The sequence below is a fragment of the Otolemur garnettii genome, unplaced genomic scaffold, assembly GCF_000181295.1.
Source record: "Otolemur garnettii isolate 467f Iridium unplaced genomic scaffold, OtoGar3 scaffold00002, whole genome shotgun sequence".
Taxonomy (NCBI): Eukaryota; Metazoa; Chordata; class Mammalia; order Primates; family Galagidae; genus Otolemur; species Otolemur garnettii.
Window position 1 is genome coordinate 26049844 of NW_003852397.1, and position 6692 is coordinate 26056535.

Below are 6692 nucleotides of genomic sequence, written 5' to 3' on the forward strand. Positions count from 1 at the left end.
AGGGCTGGGTTTGAACCCACCACTTCTGGTATATGGGGCTGGCGCCCTACTCCTTTGAGCCACAGGCGCAGCCAGGGATTATTTGTTTTTTACATTTGAGTTGTTTGTGATTCTTGTGTATTCCTCTCTTGAAAGATAAATACATTGCAGATCTTTTCTCCTGTTCAATAGATTGTTTCTTCACTGTTTATTGCTATTTTTACTTTAATATAGTTCCATTTGTCTATTTTTTTCTTGTTGTCTTAGCCATGAAATCTTTGCCTAAACCAATCTTCTAAAGTGTTTTCCCTACATTTTCTTTGAATAGTTTTATTGTAAGATTTTAGTCCAAATTGAGCTGATTTTTATATATGATGAGAGATGGGAGTCGCTCTCATTCTCTTACATACAGATATTCAATTTCTCTAGCACCATCTATTGAAGTGTCCTTTCCCCAGTGTATGACCTTGGTGCCTTTGTTGAAAGTTAGTTGCCTGTAGAAATGTGTTTATTTTATCAACAAATTTTATAATTGTGGGCAACTAGAGACATTTCTTTTTTAAAACAATTCTGTCAGTCTTTTGCTAACACAATAAACATGTAATCTCTCTAAAGCATTCAATAAATACACAAAATCGAAAAGAATGTGATTAAAATCCTACCTAATCTGGCTCATCACCACACAGAGGTAAACATTATTAACATTTTGACACATAACTCTAGGGGTTTCCCATGCACTTATATAAAAATTAGAAAGTAGGAGTCAACTATATACTGCTTTATAGCTTGTCTCCCTCACCCAGCTCTATTGAGATTAATTTGAAGGTCAAGAAAACTGATACACGTCATTTATAGTGCCTGTATTATATTTCACGATAAACATTACTCAACAAATTCATCTTCACTTGGGTATCCTAAGATCCTTGTGTGTCTGCTTTTATATAAATACCATGCTGAATGCTGTTTTGGCTACTGTAGCCTTGTAATCTGTTTTAAAGTCAGGTAGTGTGATGCTTCCAGCTTTGCTCTTTTTGCTGAGGATTACTTTAGCTATTTGGACTCTCTTTTGGTTCTACACACATTTTAGAATTGTTTTCTCTGTTTCTGTGAAACGTGACATTGTTATTTAGAGAGCAATTGCATTGAACCCTTAGATTGCTTTGGGCAGTGGGATCATTTTAGCATTATGAATTCCGATCCATGAGTGTGGAATGTCTTTGTTGTTTGTGTCCCCTTCAATTACTTTCATCAGTATTTTACAGTTTTGCTTGTACAGATCTTTTACCTCCTTGGTTAAATTTAGTGCTACAAGGAAGGCCTGCCACGTGCTTTAGGGACAGCACAGAGAAGAGGAAGTGTGGGCGCCTGTGGGAGTGCTTAAGGGAAGAGTCATATCTTGATGTGCTTGTGTTGCTAGTAATAATGATTTAACAAGCTTAAAACCAACATTCAAGTATCACTTATAAGTAGGTTAAGAATTGAATTAAAAAAATGATTGCAGAGGATGGGCAAAGGAAAACAGAAAGGGGAGAGAAGTAGATTTAGAAGAACCCTGAACCCAGAGCAACCAATACGCTGCTGGAGGCCTGGAGTTTTAAACTCCAGAACAGCGGTCCTCAACCTGTGGGTCGCAACCCACAGGAACTGTATTAAAGGGCCATGGCATTAGGAGGGTTGACAACCACTGCTCCAGAAGCTTTTGCTAAAACTTTAGCACAACTGGGGCCAGGGGAAGAGGTGTATGGAGGTCTCTAAGCAGAAAAGAGTTGCCAGGGCTATTTGCTCTGTGAAGAGGGAATGCTTTTGTAAAGTTAGATATGCAGAATGTTTAAACTTTGTTCAAGAAGGCAAGATTTGCTCCGGACCAGATAAGGGGATAAAATATCCCTTAGCTTCTGTCACTTGGTATGACCAGAATCGTCTGTCTGTCTAAGCTACAAGCTTGTTGAGTATTAGTTGTCACTTCTGTGTGTGTGCTGGCTTCAGTGGGGTCTTTTATCACATCCTTCTCTCAGACTGCTTTTCATTGTCCCATACTCTGTTTGTGTTAAAGATCATAAATGCCTTAGAAAGTAAATCCATCCAATTAACGCAGTTAAAAAAATAGTTTAGTTAGCAAAATGCAAGCTTAGGAAGAATCATATCAAAATTGTTTGCCTTTCCCTCATGAGGTTTATGATTAAAACAATGGTTATAAGTAAAAACGGAGCTAGCCTGGGGCAGGATGCTGCATGTGTGTTCAGCCTCACCAAGAAGAAAGGCGGGCAGTCTCCCGAGCCAGCTGAACTATGACACTTCCTCTGTGTCTCTTGCATTTTCACTTTCTTTGTCCTCTCACTTCCATCAAGCCACTGGGAAGGAACCCACAACATTGCTGGGGCTGGCACCTGACGAGGAAGTGCAGCAGCATGGTGGCCAGCAGGGCTGTGCGCTGGCATCAGACCACGTGGCCTCTGTGTCATTCATCCTCATCCTCAGTAAAATGGGCTAATACTAATACCTGTTGTAAGAATGAAGTGGGATAACATGTTGCCGCCAGGGGCGCTATGCTCCTCTGTGCCACCCGAAAGAACTAGGCATGACACGGATTGAAGTGCTAGCTTGCAAGAGGTGGGTTAACCAGAGGTGCAGGAGAGCCCCGAGCCCCCTCCGCAAGGGCTACTTAGTAAGGTGATACACAACAGGTGTGGAGAGTTAAAGTAATGACTTATGAGGGCTGTGTTCTAAGGATTGCCACGTGGTGCTTTTCCCCATGTGCTCTTTCCTCACATGTTCTTTCCCCACTACCCCCATGAAGAAGAACAAAGCATCAATGTTTAACACCTGCTCACTAACGAGTGACTAATCTTATCTCATTCCGGAACACTGAGTTACTTGCGGGTTTGCCCCTAAGTCACAAAACATCTCTAGGCTTGCCAGGAGACTGTCCTGTTCTCAGCATTTCCTTTTAATCTGATAAGAATTAGTAACTGTCCTTGCAAGCATGGTGTCCATTCCCGTACAATAACAGATGGAAACATGCTAAGAAAGTGAAAATAAGTGCTGCTGTTATCATTTGCTACTTGCTCGGGAAATCACCTTGGGCCTATAGATTTCAATGTGGAAGAATTTAGTCCTCAAAATAAGACTGCAGGCTTTCTTTGCTAGCCCGGGCCTCCCCAGTCTCATCCATTCCATGTGGTGCACGTTGCAGAGAGCCACTGTGGAGTGGCCACTTGGTTTTCCAGTTGTCATGGCTGGTTACTGTGACGTCAGCCTGGAGCTAGGTGGCTTTGATAAGTATAAGGCAAAGAGGGGAGAAAAGGCATTATGCAATGAGAGAGCCATGGAGTGCCAAGAGGTGGGAGCCTGACAGCGTTTCCAGTGAACCACAAGGAATTAGATAACTACAGTGCCGTGGACACCAATCCATTTTGTCTGAACATAGTGCATCCACTTTGGAGCACTACAGTAAAGGTACTTCCTGCTTGGCCGGGTTCCAGTGGGATGAAGATTTCTGGCTTTCCACTGGTTGTGTTCAATTTTCTACTTATGGCATACTCTGATCCTGACTTTCATGCGTCAGTACCAGGTCACAGCATGCACCTGTGTGGGTCTGGACTGTTGTGGGCATCCTCAACTTTACAGTGTATGCTCTGGACGGTGTGGATGGAAAGCAAGCTCTTAGAACCAGTTCATCTGGCATTCCCCTAGGGGGGCTTTTTGACCATGCCTGGATAGTGGGTCACACACATGTTTACTTTGTTGTAACTGTGTACTCTATCTGGAGGAGGATCACCTGATGCCAGGATTTTTGTTCTTGCTCTCTTGCTGTGGATAGTTTTGTTTTTCATCCTGTCCCACTGGGAAAAGTATAACATGGATTCTTTTCCTGCCATGGGGACATGACATTAGCCAGGTAACTATTTCTTCTGCCTACATGGTGACTGTAGTTGTAGGGGCTGGGGCCCTGTATATGAACCTTTTCTGTTCAGTGTCTTATACAGAGATCTATTCACCACAATGATTATTGGTTGTGGATTATGTGTGACTGACTCTTCCAATGAGTTCATTAAACTTTTTCAGAAGTTATGAAAATAATACCTTCAAACATAATTCTGTCTATGCATATGGTTCCCTTCTTTTCTCCACGTTTGCTATTCATTTGGTCTACAGTATGGATCCTCTGGATCCCCTTCAGATATTTTAGAGATATATCCTGGAGTATTTTACTTTACGGTTGTAACAGCCTTTGCCAACACCCCACGTCAGCTGATTGCCCAATGAGCAGTAGCTGGTGCCCAACCTAGTGTTGGTTGCTGGTTCCTCTTTTCTTGGTTGTCTTGCAGTAAACTTTAGAATAGCCTCTTGCATTGGGAATGGCCTCCTGTATGCATTAGCAGCTGCTTTCACTGTGGCCCATATCCATTATGGAGTACGAGTGGTAAACCAGCTAAGTGACTATTTTCAGATTTATTCCTTCTCTTTGAAGAAACCAAACTAAGATTGACTAGGAATGGAAGAGAAGAATAATGGCCTGTAATCTACAGAAAGAAATACTGTAAATATAGACGCTTATAAATATTTCATCCATCACCACTGGACTAAACTGATCTGCTTCACAGATGTGGGATCTCAGCACATGTGGCCCTTGGACAGCTGGAAAGACACATGGATCTGGACTTGTGGATTTTAGCCCCACTAACTTCAAGCTTATTTTATTTTCCTACAGAACCATGTGACACTGTGGTTAAGCATAATGACGTTAGACTGGCAAAATATTCCTCGTGATTTTACCGTCACGATTTCCTGCAAAGTTAAAGATGCTTTACTTTTATTTTTAAAACCTCCAAATTGATTTAGGAGCACTGGTAACACTCAGAAAACTACAACATGTTTTCATGTTTGTTGCTTTGAAATAGTAAGAGTACCAATAGCCCAAATCTAACATAGGGAAAAGATAAAAAATAAGTCACCTTCAGCAAGAGATGCCAATGATTATTAGACAATATATATATGTATAGTTGTGTAAAACTGGTTTCTCTTTCTCATGAGAATGCCTTTTGTCCTTACATGGTAAGAGAGCTAATATATATTTAGATTCTCTAGCATTCTGGCTCTCTTTATTATGGGACAGATCTTGATAGTTTATTTTTCTTTTTTTTTTTTGAGACAGAGCCTCAAGTTCTCCCCCTGGGTAGCGTGCCGTGCCATCACAGCTCACAGCAACCTCCAACTCCTGGGCTCAAGCGAGTCTCCTGCCTCCGCCTCCCAAGTAGCTGGGACCACAGGCGCCCGCCACAACGCCCGGCTATTTTTTGGTTGCAGCCGTCATTGTTGTTTGGCGGGTCCGGGCTGGGGATTCGAACCCGCCACCTTAGGTGTACGTGGCTGGCGCCTTAGCCGGTTGAGCTATAGGCGCCGAGCCTATTTTTCTTTTAAAAAGAAATGTTCTACTGAGACCAGTAGAGAACCATTAGGATGGTTCATTGGTTAAGTGTGACATTTCCCCCCACTTAGCTGTAGGCTCCTGAGATTTGGTGCCTGTGAGCTATGAGGGTAAGAATACATGTGACTTGTGAGTAATACAGGTAGATAGTTATAATCTTGTGATAATTACTTGTAAGTAATATAGGTAGAAGTACATTGTATGAGAAATTTACATTGCAGTTAGGAATCTCATCAACCTTACTATGATCAAAATTAGTTTTGTGATTCATCTATCAGTCTTTCTTTTTTTTTTCTCTCTGTATTTTTAGGGATTGGGAATCTGTGTTTTTTTTATTTCATACAGTAGATAGAAGAGAGTATAAAACTTTTGATATCTATGGCTTACTGAGTACATACTCCCTTTACTCTGATAAGACTTGTATCATAGTAAAATCTCTGAGGTTTACTGACAAACATAAAAACCCCTTTAGCTTTAATGTAGTTGTTTTATTACCATTTATAAACATTTATCATCTTATCTTTTCTTCTATTTCTTTTTGACTTTGTCTTCATTTCATTTGGGGGTGGTGAAATTTACTTGCTGATTTTCTTTTATTTTTCACTAAATGAAGTTTGTGCTTGAAGGAAAAGTGTATCTTAAGCCCTTTGGACAAATTACACATGGATAAAATAGGCACCACTATTTGATATGTAATTAAATTTCATAACCATTATTTATCTGTGAATGTGACCATCATTAAATTTAGGGTATTCTTTTGTTGACTCTTAGTCTGTTGCTTTGTAAAAAATAACTGTACATGTCATTTAAAAAATTTTTTTTAAATTCCAGTTATTTTCATTCAGGTTATTAGAAATGGGTCCAGGAGCTAGCTCATGGTTCTATACTCATTTTTTAAAAATTGTAAAGATTGAGGTATATTTTAGGACTTTCTCTGACACAAAAATGAATACTGATAGTAAGTGAGAAATTGATGCAGAAAAATGTGAATAGTGTGTTCATGTTTATTAATAAGTTGCCATCAGGGAGGTAATGAAGTGGGTGTAACTCTATTTTTCCATACCTTATTCTGTGTAAGCTGTAAAATTGAACTGGATAGTGTGTTAAACTGAGATAGGGAGAGAAGCATTATTTTAAGGTTTCTAAGCTAATTATTTTACAATTTTGTTGACCCTGTATGCAAGAATGAAATTACTCTGTACTATGTAAGAAAAGAAATGAAAAATATTTACAAAATGTCAGAAAAATGAGGTTGCAGGAAAAATGCATTTTATTGGAAATATAA

The 6692-nt window shown here is 40.0% G+C and overlaps 1 pseudogene; it reads left to right on the top strand.

The window, feature by feature from the left end:
* Window positions 1-3211: 3211 nt before the first annotated feature.
* Window positions 3212-4501, top strand: LOC100955067 (annotated as a pseudogene).
* Window positions 4502-6692: the final 2191 nt, after the last annotated feature.